Source organism: Equus caballus, chromosome 15, assembly GCF_041296265.1.
Source record: "Equus caballus isolate H_3958 breed thoroughbred chromosome 15, TB-T2T, whole genome shotgun sequence".
Classification (NCBI taxonomy): Eukaryota; Metazoa; Chordata; class Mammalia; order Perissodactyla; family Equidae; genus Equus; species Equus caballus.
In genome coordinates, this window is record NC_091698.1 from 53,303,224 (window position 1) to 53,323,032 (window position 19,809).

The following is a 19,809-nucleotide window of genomic DNA, read 5'->3' on the forward strand; positions in this document are numbered from 1 at the left end:
AATAAAGTTGAATTTTGGTCATGTTAAAGAATTGTGCTCATTCAACATATGACCTACATAATCTTTTCCAACTATCTCTCTTTACAGGTAATGAAACTGAATTCCAGAGAGCGGGAACACATGCCCTGATTCAGCAAGCCATTTCACATCCAAATCCAAACTAAAGGTATGAATTGAGACATCTATAGGATATGCAGCTACAGGCTTACACAAGCGGTTAGCACTGGGGCAAATTCCAAACAAGGTCAAAGACACTGGTTGGCTATCTTTGCTCTGTCCCTTGGCTGCACACATTACCCTTAGGTGGTGTAGGGTGAGTGGGGGAGCCTCAATGGCCAGGGCAAGCTTCCTTGGTACGGTGACTTGTACCTCTACTCTGAGGTTTGGACCTTAGCTGTGTAATTCAGAAGCTCAATTTCCCCTGTTCACCCAAGAAAAATCAAGCCCTGATGAATTATGTATTTGTCAACCTCACAACAGATTTACTGGTAAATCAAAATGTCCATTGAATTACCCTGAGAAATGTTATTGTCAAAAAGACAAGACTGATATCAGCCGTTCAAGATTCTATGCCTGAATTGTTTGGAGAAAGAATATAGACAAATCAGACATTCACTTTCACTCTCAAGAAAATAATTCAAAGTGTAAATCCATCTGACAGAGGGTCAAAAGCATAAACTTTACATGAAAATGACAACATATAATATTAATAAATTTCTTTGCTGACTATATGCCCTGCATTTTACAAATTCCTTGGTGCTTTTGCTGTATATATACCACAGTGTGGTAAAACCTTGGCATCATAAAACTTTGATTAGCCAGAACTTAACTAGAACCCTTAATTTAAAAGAATTTCTTTTGATACATGTTTCAGTTGTCAATTTATTTCTTCTCAGCTCAAAATTGACCCTTCACTGCCTTGCTTTGTGATGCTAGAGCTGGACCCTGAGAAAATTTCTCCTTTGCAGCTAGCATGATGCTTTGTCAGTAGAATGCTGGAGAGCCACTGCAAGAGGAAAGGTCTTCTCTTCTTTATTCTGATGTGGTTTTCCTGCTCCTGTGGTGTGTGGCAGGCAGTGAGTGCTGGAATCCCAACTGCACTCAACTGCCCAGAGACTCTCCCAGGTACCCTAGGAGGTGATTTTTTGTTTTCCAGCCCCAACTTGCAGCACCTCAGTGAATTTCTCTACTATCCAATGGGTGACAGCTACAGCCTCTCCAGTGAGGTCAGAATCTCAGCTTTGAGAGAGGAAGGGCATTTTGAAATTTGTTCCTTCCTTGGGTACTCAGCCTTACCACCTAAGACAAGCATTCTCAGTGGCGGTGAAAACTGGTCCTTGAGGAGGTGAGATAATCTTAAGTATTACAATGGTTTGTGGTCTTCCAAAGGGCCACAGTACATGAACAGATATACAGTGTGTCTGCAGTATTAAAATTTCATGGAAGGGAGGCAATAGGGGAAAAAATGTTGGAAAATTCTCCTTAGGAGAGCAATAATAGAAAAGAAAGTTGAGTAACACTGCCCTTAGAGTTTAGCTGCTCCCCACATTCACCACTCCTGTATTCTTTAGAGTTCTCTTTACTCATTAGTTAATCCCAATTTTAGTTAACATACTTATTAAGCTTTCCCTGTTCAAATTACTGTGTGGTTTCTGTCTTCTAAATGTGCCTTGACTGACACAACACACTTGACTTCTTTGAAAGAAAGGCAAATAACAATTGAAAATATACTAAAATTAGAGGCTGAGTTAAAAAAAAAAAATTCCAGGACATTTCCTAGAGCCTGTAGAGATCAATCTCCAGCCACTTAACATCTTGAACAGTGAGGATATATGCTCAGAATGATGATCTTGAGACCATGACAGATGCCAAATGACCAAAGACAGGTTGTTAGTCTAAACTTAGTAAAGCAAAAGATGGATAAAAATTAAGGTTGAAACAACGCAAGTTTTCTGGATAGCCTTAAACTAGTCAATGCATACTTTAGATACTGAACACATTTTTCATTTATAACTATTTTAAGTGCTAAACTTTGAGATAATGATGACTATAATAATAATAACTAACATATTGGGGGCACTGAATTATGTGCCATCACTGTTCTAAGCTCTGTCACTCTGACAAGAGGACTGAGAATGGATAGGAAAAAGCCAAGAGTACAAGCAAGGAGGCTAGTTTGGAGACTACTGCAGAAGTCCAGGCATAAGATGACAGTGGCTTGGACTAAGGTGATAGCAGGGAGATAGAGGGCATGCTGTTGACTTAATGATACCAGATCAGAAAGGGCTCCCTAGCCTCTTCAGCCACCAAACAATCTGCACCAGAGCAATCATTCGATTCACTACCAGAGAAACAGGCCTAGAAGTGGAAATAGAATTTTTTATTTATTTGTTAAGTTCCCACAATGTGGCCAGTACTGTGTTACCCAATGTTAAGTGCACTCAATAATAATAACCACACATTTTTGAGTACCTTATGACCCCTTTAAAGTTATAAAATGATAATGCTATTAGAAGAACAGGTAGAATATATTTGAGACTGAGACGGGGAAGAACTTTGTAAATCAGACCCAAAAAACCACAAGACAAAATTTTGACAGATTTGACCATACCAAAATTAAGGATTTCTATTCAATGGTCATCATAGACAAGCTTATGCAGACAGAAGACAGATCAAAATAAAATATTGAGAAGATATTTCAAATCAACAAAGAATTAAAACCTGGCATACAAAGGAGATCCGGCAAATCAAATAAAGCACCCAACAGAAACTCTTAAAGGAAAAAATACTCAATGCCACTTGTTAAAGATGATAAGGCAGGCTTTATTCAGGACCATCGCAATACGTATAGGGATCACTGTAATGAGATTTTTACAATAGCGGAGATTGGGCTCAACTCCGAATACACCATAGGCAAGTGGCAATTTATAACCAAGGAGTAGGGTAGGGGTCAGTGGATGGAAAATTACTAAGAGGAAACATCAGGGGTAAGGAGGATTCTAACTAAACTGACCTAACAGGATTCTTGCTGGAGGTAGGCCAGGGTGATCAGACATCCCCTGGGGATGGTGGAGGATGAAGAAACTGATCAGATATCAAGGGTCAGGGGTTCTTGTTAAACTGACTTACCAGGGTCCTCGCTAAAACTGGATTTTATGGAGAAGTGCACAGATGCGCCTAGGAGAAGTTTCAGGAGCCTAAGTAAAGTTTGGTCAAGCAAAGAATCTTTGTCAAAACATTGACAAAGAGTATGAATAGCCAGTTCTCAGAAGTGGAAACCCAAATGACTAAGAAGAGTTGAAGAGAAATTCGATGTTACTAGTAAACAGAGGAATGCATATTAAGACTATTTGAGATACTATCTTACACCCAATAGATTTGTAAAAATTAGAAAGCTGGACAATGATTTGGTAGTCTTGGCAAAGACGTAGGGGAGCAAGAACTCTCATGTGCTGCTGGTACGACTGTAATTAGACACAGTATTCTAGAGAGCACTTTGGCAGTGTTTAATCGTGTGTGTGTGTCTGTGCACATGCACTCGCATGCATATACACGTGCAGTCAATGACTCAGGAACCCCTCTCCACATAGTCACACAAGGAGACATGTACAAAGATGTTCATCACAGGGTTGTTGAGTTAGAGGTAGTCTGGGTATCTATCACTAGTGGAATGGAAATGTTAAAAGTATCACACACGTAATATGGAACCTTAACAGTGGTTCAAAGAAATTAGCTAGATGTGCATAAAGGAACATGGAAAGAACTTAAAAACAGCATTGTGTAAAAAAGCAAGAAACAGAATAAGAACCATTGAACAATACAGAATTAAAACACATACATTCATAGAACATTATATAAAAACCAACTCGGGGATATGTGCATATCCAAGCACATAGTAAATACATTTCAGTGGCTGCCAATGCTGGAGATGAAGGGGGGAAACAATAAATTAACAGAAAAAATGATAAAGTAAAATAAAACAAGAAAAGGGCTCACAAGGATGATCATGAACTGAGGAGGGAGATTAACTCAAGTCTTTGCACTTAAAGTCCAAAGAAAGAAAAGAAAGATCCAAATCCTATCTTCCTTGAAGTTTTCTCATTCCACAAATGAGAAGCAATACCCACTTTTTAAGATAATCCATGTAAACAGCTGTGTGAGTAGCTCATCCATCTAGCCAGTCCTTCCAGGTCTCTGGGGACACTTGAGCAAAGCACATACCCATGAAAAGCCAGAGGGTGAGAATAAAATAGAGTAGAGCATACACTTGCAAACTGAACTCTATAAACCAAAGCCTAAACGCAGCTTTACGAAACTAGATGTGCAGTGTGAAACCAAGAATGAACATGTTCGGGTGTCAGATCAGTGACCCTAGCTTGGTTATTTCCCTCAAGCAAAAAGAAAAATTATTTGAAATATTATCTAACTATGAAAAGCAGAACAGAGCAGACAAATAGGTAGCTCTAAGTCATCTGCAAAGAAAATTTAATTGGCAAAGGTGGATTTGTATCATCAGGCAAAAAAAATACATAGACCTATGTGTGTGTGTATATAGATTTTTTTTAAAAAGTGAATTGATCTCAGGTTTCTGTTTGCTTCAAATTGCCTTCAGTCAAACAGGACACACAAAGGAGCCTGGTGTGATTCCAGGACTCTTTCTTTTTAAGGTTGCCAGGTTTGTCCTCTTAGAGGGAATGAGAGCGAACAAGGCTGAATATTTCTCTGTGTTTCTGAGAAGGGCTTGTCTCGCCAGAGTCCTTGCAGCTGCATACACCACCTGCGGAATAAACCTGTTGCCCTTTTTCAGTTCATTCTTTCTCATCTCCAACTGCCTGCCTAGACAGACAATTGCTGGGAATTCACGTCTTTTGTTTTTCCTTAGCTTTAAGACTCTAGCCAACTCACTTAAATTACCCTCTAAAGTTAGCAGGTACTGCTTTTAAATGGAAGCCTGAGAGGTGGGGAAGTGAGGAAATGAGGAGTGAATTCTTGGTTCTTTGGTGCTACATTATCACTTGATCCTTCCTCGGAGTTATCTTTTGTACCTAAAAATCCCTTTATTTGACCATTAAAGTCAATGATGCTGTAAGCTGCACTCAATCCGGATACTTAGATATTTGAAAACGTTTTTGGCTACAATTTCATTTGGCTCTCATTTCATAGTAGACTCACCTATAGGTTTGACTAAAAGTATACCAAGAAATCCTTTAGCAGCACACCAAATTTAATTAAAGAAAATTAACTTTAAAATGTGTATAAATTTAAAAGAATATAACTTTTAAAAAGTATATAAAGACATACTACTAAAGTAAAACCATCACAAAGACATAATTTTACAGGAGAAAAAAACCTTAGCAATTACTGACTGACCTCTTTATTTTTTTTCTGACTCCACTGCAACATACTCAGTAACGGCTCTCCTACATAATGAGGCTCACCTGGGAAAGACAAACACCTATGCTGTAGTTTGAAAAGATCCCTTTTGTTTTCCCCACATCAAGTTTACCAGTTTTTAGAGACCATTTGGTGCTGATGATAAAATTCATGTGTGATTCACAGAATCTCTGTTTTATCAGCCAAACTGTGCTTCAGCTTTAACTGGATGACATAAGGCAGCCGTCTGTAGGGCCATGGACACGAAGCAACTGAGTCCCCATCTGCAGAGAAGCAGTGAGTACCTGCACATTGTTTAATGCCCTTTGTAAGCTTATAATTAAATTACACACTTCCTCTGCTATTGATTAAAGTATTTAGCACTCAAAGTTTTTTATTGGCTATTAGATATAAAACATTTGATGTATTATCAAAAGCCTAAGATATTATAATCAATTAACAATTTTTATGATGCAGTGTCTGGCTTTGATTTCTAAAATTTTATTACACATATTTATGTAAAAGTTACCAATATAGCTGAACATAAAACAATTTTTCATAATCTCGCCGCCTAGAGAAAATAGCATTTTCCCACATATACTTCTAGTCTTAAACAAGAATATTTTACTTCAAAATTTTCACCCAAACAGACCTGTTTCTGCAAAGGTGAGCTTCTGAGAAACCAACTTCCTTTGTGCAAACAGCAGATTCTGCTTTGTGGGGAAGGAAGTGGCTCACATCCTGGTTAACAGGGGATCATTGTTACTTTATCAGAATTGGCATAAAGCCTTCTCCAGCCAAAGACAATCATGTGACAGAGACTCCCAGAGTTGGGTCTGTCTTAGGAGAAAGGGGCTTAAAAGCCAATTTTACTCACATACAGAGTGTTCTAGTCAATTTCCATGTCTTCTCTCTAATTACTACAACCCAGAAAAACATGAGTTTGAATCCCAGCTGTTCCTTACAAGCCAGGTAACTATGGGTAAATTGCTAACTCTCTCTTTGCCACAGTTTCCTCATCTGTTAAATAGGGACAGTAATAGTATTGACCTCATTGCATTCTTGCAAAGACTGAGTTATTACAACAGAGCCCTTAGTGCCTGGCCTGCTGTAAGGTTTCAACAAATGTCTGCAGCATTGTTGTTATAGTCGTGGATTGCCATGAGGATTATATGGAATACTCTATTTGAACTCCTGACACACTTAGGAATTATTGTAACAATACTTAGTATTACATGGAAGGTTTGTTCTTAACTATCTACTTTTTCACTTGGCATCACTCCCTGGTTTTTCCCTCTAGTCCAGTGCTATTCAGTAGAACTTTCTGTGATCATGAAAATAGTCAATAATCTCCTCTGTCCAATATGGTAGCCACTAGCCAAATGTGTCTATTGAACTCTTGAAATACGGCTAGCACAACTGAGGAATTGAATTTTTAGTTTTAACTTTATTTAATTTTAATTTTAATAGTCAAAGTTAGCACATTGATTTCTGTCTGCTCCTACTCCTGTCTCATCACCCAATTGCCTTTAGGCACAAAGCAAATCCATCTGTAGGGACTTTAGTAAATGTCTCTTCATTCATGTTAAGTTTTGAATAACTTCGCTTTCTACGCAGTACCTTCTTGATAAATGATAAAATATAATTCTACCATTAACAAAGCAGAAACAAACTGGATATATTTCTAGTGTCAAGCTTCTCCGCCCAGTCTGGCTTTCCACTAGGAATTTTGCAAACTTTAATAACTTTTTCAAAACATTTGGCAGATTAGTTGAAAAGGTTGCTTTACAGATCTGGAATGAAAAAGGGGCACTTTTGTTATCAAATGCCCTCCCTTACAATATACAAGAAGGTAATTCTTGATCTGCTCCGATTCTGTGTCTTTGGGTCCGTTCTGTACCTCCCTGTGGACTCTTGCTCAAAGCCCCCTTCTGAGCTTCAAGCAGATGCCTTCATCCACAACACCTGTTGGTGCTGAGTCTGAACTTGACCAGGTTCCCTGAGGGCAGCCACTGAGTTAACTCAGAGCCAGTGGCTTCAGGGCTGGGTCCTGGAAGTGAGCCCACACCCACTTTTTCCAGGTTCTAGGGTCCCTGCTCCTCTTCCCTCTGTTGTAAAGCCAATCTTAACTAGGTAATTCACCTAACACTTATATCAAAGAAAAGCTGTAAAACTAAAACAATTTTGCATTAGGTAAGATGAGCTCTTCTCTCCCAGGGAAAGGCTGCCACCTGCTGTAATACATTAGCATTGGGCTTTTCCAAGGTCACTGAGCAAAAACTTCCTCCATACAAAATTAATGTATGCACAAGCTACCTGCCTTCACCACTGTGTGTCAGGAGCATAAGGAGGAGGGCAAACCGGGAGTCATTCCTCTTAATTTTTTGACATAGGGCAGAGAAACAAACTCATCCATATGAATGGTGCCTAGAAGGAATAGGTATCACCCTAAGTCTGAATATAAGAGAATCCTTTCTTCACCACTCAGCAGCACTGTTTTTCAAATTAGCTCACAGTAACCATGAGAAAATCTCTGCCGTTAATAGGCTTATTACTTCCTCGATCATTCTGTGTAGTTCTGTGTATCTTTATCTATTCTTCACAGTCCTGGCAAGTCTTTGGTAGGTGAAAGGATGAGAGGAGAATAAAAATTAACAGTTTTCAGGGCAGCATCCTGAGCCTTGCACTCTAACTTTCTGCAAAAATCCCAAACTCCTTTCCCCTCTTCTCCACTCCCACCCTGACACCATTAATTACCCACCAGCTGCTGTAGTTTACACACACACACACACACACCCCTTTGAGAAGTTTTGCTCTCCATTATCTTCCCAGCAAAAAGTCTCACCACTCCCACGCTCTCTCCCTAAATTATGTCTTTATATCTGGAAACTTATCAAACTTAAAGAATTACTTAGGGATTCCAACTTTGAGTAAACTTGAGTATAAACAAACTGACATTTACAACTAAAAAAATCCAATATTCAAAAAGTTTGCAATATGAGGAAAATATATACAAGAACCAATAACGCCTAAGAAAAATAGCTGAAAGAATATCTCGCTGCCTGGTTTTAGCTTTGTAGAGTCCATGGCACTGACACAGCTGATAACAGATATAAAATATCTGCATAATATTTGCCAACCTCTTCAGGAAACTGTGTTATTTTTCTCGCTGTAAGTCACTGGAGAGCTCTAGATTACCACACCAATATCTCCTGCCTACATTTACAGGCAGGAAAAAGCAGGTTATGGAGGAAGGAAGGGACAGAAATGTTTTCGTTGACGTAAGAGAAGGTTTAAAAAAATTGCATCAATAGGCAAAGAAATGAACCCTTACAGTATCCAAGCTGCTTCACATTTGTGTGTGTATGGTTTTTTGAATATGTTTTTTAAGGCAATGTTTTGTTTATTGTAATATTATAACAATACTGTTTTAAATTCTACCTCTCTAGGTTTTATTTCATTTTTCTGCTTCTACAGTTTTTGGCATCTGTATTGCTTTCACATACAGTTTTGTAATCGACACAGCATTTTTAATGTCTTGAACTACTCCTCTGAGTTGTTCTAACAAAACTTACATAATTATTCCCCAGGTGTTGAAGATTTAGTTTCCAAGTTTCTCATTTTAGTTAATACTGAAATAAATATATTTATGGAAAACGCTTTTTTCCTTCTTCTAGTTAATTCATCATCCATTAGAGTGAAGGACATGTAGTAAATGCTTAGCAAATATTTGTTGTATAAGTAAATATTTATGATCAATTATCAGAAATTAGAATATAAAGTCAAATATGAAAACAATTCTGGTGTAAGCAAACTTAATGTCTCTTGGTATAGATTACTAAATAGCTTTCCAAAAGAATTTTACTTATTTGCAATGTCATCAGATAAGTTGTTTAGCATATCATTTATATCAAAACATCTTTTTAAATCTTGTTAATAAGAGCTCAAGTCATGACAATAAAACTGCTGAAATCAAAAGATGTGGAGAGTGTGGGTCACATTTTTAATTGTTTTTAACATCTGTACTTGATTTTAGTTGAATTTCTCATTTAAGTCCCCATTCAAACTTGCAGGGCAGAATATGTAATGGGATCAGTTAACCTCCCAGATTTGAACATCTTAGGCAGTTTGTATTTATGGCTTTAACCCAAAGGGCTAAAGAGGGTCAGACTTTGTTATAAGGTGAAGTGTGGGCTGGAGGGGAAGGACAAGAGGCCATACGTCTTGGTTATTCAGAATGTGGTCCCCAAACCAGCTGCATGACCTGGGATATTAGAAATGCCATCACTTGTTAGAAGCGCAGAAGCCCAGAACTACTGAATCTGTATCTGCATTTTAACAAGTTCCAGGTGATTGTTATGCACATTAAGTTGGAGAAGCAGTGCTCTTGACAGTGAAAATTGCACTGCCAGTTGTCTAAGGGCTTTAGCAGAAAAGAGAGCCCACCATGAATATTAATGGAGAGCTTTAAATATAAGCTTATATAGTGTTTCACAGCAACTCAGACCCCTCCGTTTTTCAAGTACAGATTTTACTTAAATCATCCTGGCAGATAATGGATTATCTGATTTCTAAAATCCTCTAGAGATGAGCTTTCAACACTCTTTCCTAAAATTCCTTTTGCCACCAATGAAAATAACTTGCTTTTCTATGAGATTTAAGTTCCTGGAAACCAAGGAACTTTGTTTACTTATATCAGAGATTGTCATAGTTACATCTTTGATACACTTACATCAGAATCGCCTATCCTTGAGTGCCTGTTAAAAAGTACAAAGATTTTGGCCTTAATTCAGTCCTCTGAATCAGAATCTCTGGGTTTGGGGCTTTAGAATCTACATTTTAAATAAGCTGACCAGTTGATTCTAATGCACATCAAAGTTTGAGAACCACTGTCTTTCAAGCTTTAGCAGAAAGCTGAACACATGAGCAGTGGTTCTTAACCTTGGATGAACAATGGAATCACCTGGAAAACTTTAAAGAAATACGGATGTCTGAGTCCCAATTGCCAAGATTTTTTTTTTTTTTAAAGATTGGCACCTGAACTAACATCTATTGCCAATCTTTTTTTTTCCTTCTTCTTCTCCCCAAAGCCCCCCAGTACATTGTTGTATATTCTATTTGTAGGTCCCTCTACTTCTGCTATGTAGGATGCCACCTCAGCATGGTTTGATGAGCAGTGCCATGTCCTTGCCCAGGATCTGAACTGGCAAAACCCTGGGCCACCAAAGTGGGGCACGTGAACTTAACCACAAGGCCATGGGGCTGGCTCCACCAAGATTTTTATTTAATTGGCCTGGGGTATATAGTCTGGGCATTGACAACCACTGACTGGGTGCTTTAATAAATACTAATCTCATTGTACTTGTCATCCACTGTGTGTGGAAAGAGAAGTGGCTAGAGGTTAGAATATACACAGAGTCATGAGCAGTGGCAAAAGGCTTGGCTAACTGGTCAGGGTCTGGAAGAAGGAGGGTTGGAAGATCAGGGACAAGAAGCTCTGAGGTGGGATGGCCATATGGGAGTGGGTATAAAGTGGGTATGAAGATTGCATGTTAACACCCAGCAGAGAGCATCTACCACAGAAGAGGCACTAAACAAGCAGGAGACAAAATGACTAGGCTGGTTGACTTCAGTCAGCCTCCATCATCAGCTTCTAGTGCTAATGTAATAGACATATAAACAGAGTAGCCATGGTGGCAGGATGGAGGCTGTGCCAGGGCCCAAAAGCAGGGGCTCTCTGTGGGGTCAGCTGAAGCACTAGTTGAAGCTGCATCACAGCCCAAGTTCTCCTTCTGTCCAATCCTGCCTATGCCCTTTCCCTTCCATAGGTGTTGATCCCAAGAGCACCTCCTAACAAATTTCCTGCGTGATAATCTCCTTCTCATAGTCTACTTCCCAGGGAACTCAACTTGTAACAAGTGACAATGCCAGGTGTTGATGACAGTGTGGAACAATTGTAATTCTCATACACTACTTGTGGGAGTGTAACTTGGTACAAACATTTTAGAAAACTGAAAGAATCTACTAAAACTGAACATAAGCATACCCTATCATTCTGTAATGCTACTCGTAGGTACATACACAAGAGAAATGCAGACATATGTGCAGTAAAAGACTTGTGTAAGAATTATCATAACAGCACTACTGGCAATAGCCAAAAATTGGAAACACCCAAATATCCATCAATAGAATGGTTAAAAACTTATGGAATTTTTATACAATGAAATACTCTAGAGTGATGAGAACAAAGAAACCATTGCTATACATGACATGGATGAATCTTATAAGCATAATGTTGAGTGAAGTAAGCCAGACACCAAACAATATGCTACCATTTATATATGTAGAGTTTGTAATGCAATTCTATGTATATAAAGTTCAAAAACAGGCAAAACTAATTGAAGCTAATAGTGCTTAACTTTGGGGGTAGGGTAGTGACGGGGTTCAGGATACACTACCACAAAATATGACACCTTGGTATATTGAATATTTTAAGCTGAAGGAGTTTGAGAAAATGGCAAAGCAGGAAGGTGACTCTGACCTTCCCTCCATCACTCCCCCATCCCACCCTCTGAAACAGGTCATAAACTTCTCATGTGAGAGGTACCCTCCCTATACCTGGAGAAAAGGAGCATCCTTATCTTGGAAGACAAAGGGACGCCAAGAAGAATCCTAACAAACAGGCCTTGCTAAACTTCCCCCAACTTACTACAATTACCTCATGCTTCTTAACTTATCATATTCCTCTATGACTTGTCCGCTCTTTACCAAACCTAACATAAAAATACACCAGTCTGTTTCTTTGGGTCTTCACTTCCTTATGAAGTCTCCTATGCTCATGTAAAACTTATATATTAAATAAATTTGTATTCTTTTCTCCTGTTAATCGGTTTTTGTCAGTTTAATTTTTAGACCTAGCCAGGGACCCTAAGAGTGATGGGGAAAACTTTCTCCTCCCCTATAGTAGTAACCTGGAGAGGACAAAAAGGGGTCTTCTGGAGTACCTGGATCAGTAATGTTCCATTTCTTGATGTGAGATGTGGTTACATGAGTGTTTTCATTTTGTGAAAGTTAATCGAGCCATGAATTTTAATGTATATATGTTATACATCAATAAAAAGTCCTTACTTGTTAGAGAAACATACTAAAGTATTCACGAGTGAAATAATATATCTGAGATTTTTTTGGGGGGGAACGAGAAAAATAATTAGGTGTGGGATAGATGAAACAAAAATATAGACTGTTAGTAATTTTTTAATATTTAACATAACTTCATGTGACAGATACATGAAAGTTCTTTAGTCTCTATATTTTATGCATTTGAATGCTTTTGTAATAAAAAGTGAAAAAAAATCATGGTTGGAATTTTAATCTTATGATGGAGAAGGACATAAAACCCAAAAGTCATAAATGAAAAAATTGATAATGGCTTCAACATCCATTCCAGCCCTCTTCCTCCTTGCCTGCCATTATAGAGGCTGGAAAGCATTGCTAATGCTCTGGCACTGAGTCTATCTATGTGACCTAATGCTGGTTACTGAGCTGTAGGCAGAAATATCACATTATACCCACTTACATAAACAAGACAAATCAAAATAACAACAAAGTGTAATCTATTTTTCACTCACTAGATTGATAAAGATCAAAAAGCTTGTGGATAATAAGTATTGTTGACAGCTTGAGGATGCAGTTGTTCTACACTATTGGTGGAAATATAAATTCACATAAAATCTCTTGGAAGGGTAATTTGGATATATCTATCAAAATTCTCATGAAAGCAAAAGCAACATTTGAGCATTAAGAGAGGGAACAGAAAGGAAGCAATGGGTATAAGAGTCTACGTAGAGACAAAGTTGATTTGTTAGATGGCTGACTAAATATGGAGGGAAGGGTCCAAAATTACTAGGGACATTAATAGAAATAGGGAAGTCAGGAAGAGGCCCTTGTTTGGGCAAGCAGATAAATAATTCAGTTTGGGATATATTTTCTGTTACTTCACAATAAAGGCAATTCTTGCAGTTCCTCTAGATCTAGAGTCTAGATCTTAAGACATATGCTCACATAGAAGATTAATAATTTTATCAAATGTTAATCCAGGAACTCAACAAGAAGGAAACTGAGAGAACGCCATTTAGCCTCCACTATAAGTAGGACTTACTTAAAGAAAACATACTTCAAATAATAGAAACTTTTTCTTCCCTATCCAACTGACAAAGATTTAAAAACATAACCTAGGTTGGCGAAGATGTAGGGAAATGGATTCTTGTCATATATGCTGGTGGTAGTAAAAATGATAACTTCTGGAAGACAATTTTACGGTATATAGCAAAAACCCAAAGAATGTTAGGCATTTTGAGCCATCAATTCTAATTCCATCTGAAAAGTGTCTGCAAATATTTTTTATTTAATTTTTGTTTTTTTCCATCAAAGTAATATATACACATGGTACTGAAAAAATAAGTTATTCTAAAAGACTTACATGGGGATACAGTGGGACGTCTGCTCCATCTCTTACCCATACTGCTCTTGAGAGGCCACCACTTTGAACTTCTAGTTGTTTTATCTATTATTGACCTCTTTCTGTTTAAATAATTTGTTCATTCAGGCGTTTCTTGATTTATCAACTTAAGACATTGTCTATTGACATCCTGTTATGATAACTGAAGATTTAGCTCTGTTCTCAACCTCCACCTCCACTTCCCTTCCCCACCTCCTCCCTCTGTGGCTTTATCATATTCTTTAAATGTCACATGGCAGGACTGTTTGGCAAAAATATCATAAGGCAAAAATATTTTGATTAATTCAGCACTCAGTATTTACATAATTATGACTACATAAAGATTTTCAAATGTCAAATGGCTAGCAGTATTTTTTTCCAAACCTCCAAACACAAAACCATCAAACAATCTATCAGTTCCATTTTTTCTTCAAAAAAAAAATCCCTCTGTCCCCTAGATCTAATAAGGACTGACTGCGCCCTAGGCTTGAGGCATGGCTGTCACCCTAGGACATTCTCTAGGTTAGCTTGCCCATTTCCTGACTCTCTGTCTTCTTCTTTCTTGAATCTCTTATATCACTGAAATAATAATTTCCTAAGAAAGAGTACCTAAGATATAAATTTTTGATAACTTAAATCTCTAAAAATGTCTTTATTCTACACTCACCCAGTATTGGTGGTTGGATATAAAATTCTTAGCTAAACATAATTTCACTTCAGAATTTTGAAGATAATATTCCATTGTCTTCTAGAATTGAGTGATGCTGCTGAGAAGCCTGAGGTGGTTGTTTCCCCTTCCTTTGGATACAATCATTTTTTCCCCCTCTGTGGAAGCTTTTATGATCTTTATTCTCAGTGCTCTGATATTTCATCATCATATCCTGTTTTGGCCTTTTTTCATTCATTGGGCTGGATATTTTGACCTGGAGATTCATGTTCTTCAGATCAGATAAATTTTCTTGGATTTCATTTATTTTTTCTCCTTCACATTTGTTGTGTACTCTCTGGAACTCTAACTTGCTGAATGATGGAATTTCTGTTTGATTTTTTTAAGTCTCTTACCTTTTTTCCTCCTATTTTCCATCTCTTTGTCTCGTTTGACTTTCTAGGAGGTGTCTTCAATGTCCTCCTCCTGATCTTTTGGACTTTTTTTTAAGTGATCATCTTTTTAATTTTCAAAAGCTTTCTTAAAAAGTTTTTTTTTTCTGCTTCCTGCATCATCTTTGTTTCCTGAGTTCCTTTTTTGTTTGTTACCTCTGATGCTGTCGGCTTTTCTTAATTGTCTTGTGACTCTTGGGTCTCTGTTCTTTTTTTAAGTGAGAAAATCAACTAAAAAAGTAAATTGAAACCCCTTACTGGGGTGAGGAGGACAGGTTAAATGGTGGGGTTCTCTTAGGGTGATCAGTTAGTACACCAGCCTTTTTATCGGCAGATTACCAAATGCTAGTATATGAAAATATTTTTTTTCTGAGGCTGTTTAGTTTCTCCATTGAAGAATCCTCCATTCTCCTATCTTTAGCATTTTGTGAGCAAGGTGTAGAAATGAACGTGAGTAACATCTGAGTTGTCACTACTTACTGACCTTGTTTGCATATTTAGGCTGGTGCAAACAAGGAAGTTCAGTTTACATATCTGTAACATTGGACCCTGTGGACAGCAGAGCAGAATCTTGCCTGGTCTTTTGCACCATCCTCTCACATTCTGGCACTATATCAGACAACGCTCTGCTGATATTCATAGGGTTTACATGGACAATTTTTTCAGAAGTGAGTGGCCAGGTTCTTCTTCCTGGTCTGTCTCAGTCTGGAAGCTTTGCTGAAACCTGTCCACCACAGGTGACCCTAATAGTATTTGAAATACCAGTGGCATAGCTTTTTAACATCACAGCAAACACACAGCCTCCTTAGTATGACAACCGACAGATGGGTAGTATGGTTCCCTGACTGGGAAAGAACACAGGTGGGTGTGTCAGTGAAGGCACTTAATCTTAACCACTAGACCACCAGGGCTGACTGTAACATGTTAACCTACACAAAACAATAGTCTGGATGTACATATACCAAAATTTTAATATAGTTCTCTTAGTGTGGATTCATGGGTGATTTTAATTTTCTTCTTTTTCTACAAAATTATGTGATTTTTAAAATTAAGTAAAACAAACCAGAAGAAATAACCAACTAATTTTTAAAAAATGGACAAAAGATTTCAACAGATATTCCATCAAAGAAGATATGTGGATAGCAAATAAGTACATAGAAAGGTGTACAACATCTTTGGTCATTCAGGAAACACAGATTAAAATCACGAGATACCACTACATACTCACTAGAATGGCTTTTAAAAACAAAATTTATAATACCAAGTGCTGGTTAGGATGCAGAGCAATCTCATACATTGTTGATGGGGATGCAAAATGTTACAGATCATATTTACCATATGACCAAGTAATCCCATTCCTAGGTATTTACCCAAGAGAAATGAAAGTATAAGGTGTTCACACAAAAACCTGTATTTGAATATTTATAACACAGTCATTTATAATAGCCAAAACCTGGAAATAATCCAAATATTCTTTAACTATAATATCTCTATACAATGGAATATAACTCAGCAATTAAAAGAAATGAACTATTGATACATCAACAATATGGATGAATTTCAAATGCATTATTCTAAGTGAAAGATGCCAAACTCAAAAGGCTATATGTGTTATCTGGTTCCACTTATATGACATTCTGGAAAAGGCAAAACTATAGGGACAGAGAACAGACGGATGGTTTCCAGGGGTCTGTGGTGAGGGGCTGGGCTAACAAAGGGGCAGCAAGAGAGAATTTTTTGAGTGATGGCACTGTTCTGTCTCTTGATTATGTGACTGTATGCATTTGTCAAAACTTATAGAATTATGCACCAAAAAGAGTGGCTTTTATTGTATGTAAATAAGTATTTTTTTAAAAATCAAACCATCCCTGTGTGTTAAAATCACAACAAAATATTTAAATTAGGAGGAGCTAAGTATTTCAAAAGGATCCTATACATAGTTTCTCTAAATAGCAAGACCCCTCTGGCATTACAATATAATTAAATTTATAGGATTAATTCACATATAGATTCCGGAACATATCTATTGTGTGCTGAATACCGGCAGTGCTTAGCCCATGAAGTCATAAGAACTGCATCTTTAGCCTTTGAAAAAATGACACATTAGTCAAAGGAATCTGGATAAAAGAAAGTTACATCAATGCAACTTCATCTCTATGTCACTCATTAAACATATTTATAATTATTTACAAATATTTGTTGGTTGCTTACTATATATAAAAAATGATAATGTAGAGAATATAGAAATAAATCATGAATCTTATGCTTAAGGTCTAGTAGGGGAAATGAGCCACATAATATATATCCATATTACAAGGCAGAAAACGACTACTGCCTCACAAGAGGTACGGAGGAGGGATAGAGTAGACGCTTGCTTTTTCTTAGTAGTGAGGTCAGAGATCACTTCCTGGATTAAACTGCATTTTTAAAAGGCTCTTTGATGAAGAGAGAGAATTTGGATGTTCAGAGTTGGGGGTGGGAAGGGGCTCAGGGAAGGTAATCCAGGAAATGGAGAAAACCAAAACAAAACAAAAAGAAACTCAGAGAATTTTTTTAACAATAAATAACGGGGAAGTAGCTGTGAAGACACCAGCTATCATCGTCATCATCATGTGAACAGATCTGACATATTGACCCTTTGCTCAACATGCTAATTTTCTTCCAACCCTATTTATTATAATAGCTATCCGTTGTATTCTTCCAGCAGAATCTTCAGTGTTACCACAAGTTTGGGTTCTAATCACCTGAAAGTTGAGTTTGCTGAGTTTTCATTAAATGCTATGTGTGACTACTCAGTTAAAAATACATATCTTATTTCAGCCTTTTTCTCCATGCCCCACTTTGCCATTGTGAATAGTACTTCTTTACAAATGCCACCTAAAATCATACTTCTCTGGTATTTCCATTCATATTAAAACTTTATTTTAAATTTTCTTGTTCCTGTATTGTTCAACCAGATTAAAAAGAGGAACAGATCAATTTTCATGTGCCCCCTGTAATTGCAATTTTCAGTACCGCAATCATGTCCCTTTACTCTTTTCTCTTTTGCAGGCTAAATAATCACTTTGAGTCAGTTGCTGCTGTGAAACCCGAAACCTGATCATTGAAGAAGCCTGCAATATGGCAGAAAACAAGGCACACCAGGATCTTCTGCTCCAGCTGCACATTGAGGATTCTGGTCTCTTTTTGAAAATGACCTTACATTTCTAGTTAGTTTAGTTGCTATAATTCTTTCCTTAAACAAGTTTACAAAGTTGTTGTTTTTTAAGGAATATTATACTTACGCACAACTCCAAAGCAGCTCACTATAGTCTTTTGATATAACACTGCTTGACTACAATTTGTGGGAAATGACATAAAGCAGATTAAATGAATTATCTGGTTAAACCCTTTTATCTTTCTGTCTCGTTGCATGATTTGGAATTTTGAGTTGCTTCATTTCTGGAAATGATGCTGTTATTTAGAAGAGGACACATGCTGCTAGTTGCTGATTTTAATGCACCCCTGATAACATTTTGTTCTGTCGTCATTTGTCTCTTTCTACTAAGGGCAAATCCTCTCTTTCTCTCTGCTTTATGTGTCTGTGTAATTGGAGGTGCCAGTTAATTGAGTTCTGGTTAATTTGAGGTTTTACTGTGAGCAGACCAAATTACCTCATCTCTAGAAACAACCAGAATAAATTCTTTTATTTTTCTTCTCGTAGTCACTAGTCCTTCTAAACTAAAAAATATTATTCACAAAGCCATATCTTCAAACTATTTGTGAAACCATGCCATGTTGTTAACAGTTATCAAAAGCCCCTTCTATACTTCAGTTTCCCAATTTAATAGCTGGTAATTCCGAATGCATAAGATCACTTTGAGTATCAAGAGAGAACACATAGTATGGGATATGAGGAGGATATAGGATATGAGGGCAGACTTAACAATGATACACACAGTCCTAAGACCTAGACAGTGAGGGAAATGGGTGGTATACCAAGAAGGCACAACTACCACCATTAAGTCATCCAATAATTTTTTTTTCTTTTTTCTGAGTAAGATTTGGTCGGAGCAAACATCCATTGCCAATCCTCCTCTTTTTTTGCTTGAGGAAGACTAGCCCTGAGCTAACATCTGTGTCAATCTTCCTCTTTTTTTTTTGTATGTGGGACACCTCCACAGCATGGTTGGTGAGTGGAGTAGGTCTGCACCTGGGAACTGAAACCACAGACCCGGGCTGCCGAAGTGGAGTGTGCAGAACTGTAACCACTCAGTCACAAGGCTCCAACAATTTTTTTAAGTCACTATGTGTGAGTCACTGTACTAGGAGCCATGGAGAGGACAAGCCATAGTGTAGTAGTCTAATATGGAAACTAAGAGGTCCACTAATACCTTGAACAAGAGCTAGAATGTCATAAATGTCATTTCCATGGTTCAGGGAATAAATGATATGACAATTGAGAGAAGGAGGATGTCACTTCTGGCTAAATGATAAGGGAACATTTCATAAAAGAGATGTCATCTGAGCTGACTCTTGAAGAAGGGATAAGATTTTAGTAGGCTGAGCTGGCAAAGCCCAGCAAAGACCAAGAGGTAGGAAAACCTAAGTCTGTTTCAGGGGCTGTGAGGAAAGATGCATGAAGGTAAACAATGACGGAAAGACTTAAAAAAGCAGGTAGGATCCAGTTAGGGAAAACTTTTGCAAGCTGGAGTTTGAACCTTAGTCTAAATAAATGAACAGTTTTGACCAAGGCAGCGGCCGAGAGCCCAGACTTTGACATCAGATACATTCAAGCTCCAATCCTGATTCCACTTACTGTGTGTGATCTTGAGCAAGTCTCTTACCTTACCTCTCCAAGC

The 19,809-nt window shown here is 37.6% G+C and overlaps 2 long non-coding RNA genes across 7 annotated transcripts in view; one reads left to right on the forward strand and one right to left on the reverse strand.

Moving 5' to 3' along the window:
* The window catches only part of LOC111768090 (uncharacterized), a 60,434-nt gene that overhangs the window by 24,833 nt on the left and 15,792 nt on the right, over positions 1-19,809 (reverse strand). The gene's annotated exons all lie outside the window — the stretch shown is intronic.
* Positions 85-18,355, forward strand: LOC102149321 (uncharacterized). 2 transcript variants are annotated; one of them, XR_011426036.1, is made up of 3 exons: positions 897-1,345; positions 5,577-5,670; positions 18,020-18,355. It is a non-coding gene; the product is annotated as an uncharacterized lncRNA (long non-coding RNA). The 2 variants fall into 2 exon arrangements; XR_011426035.1 differs by lacking the exons at positions 897-1,345; positions 5,577-5,670 and adding an exon at positions 85-166.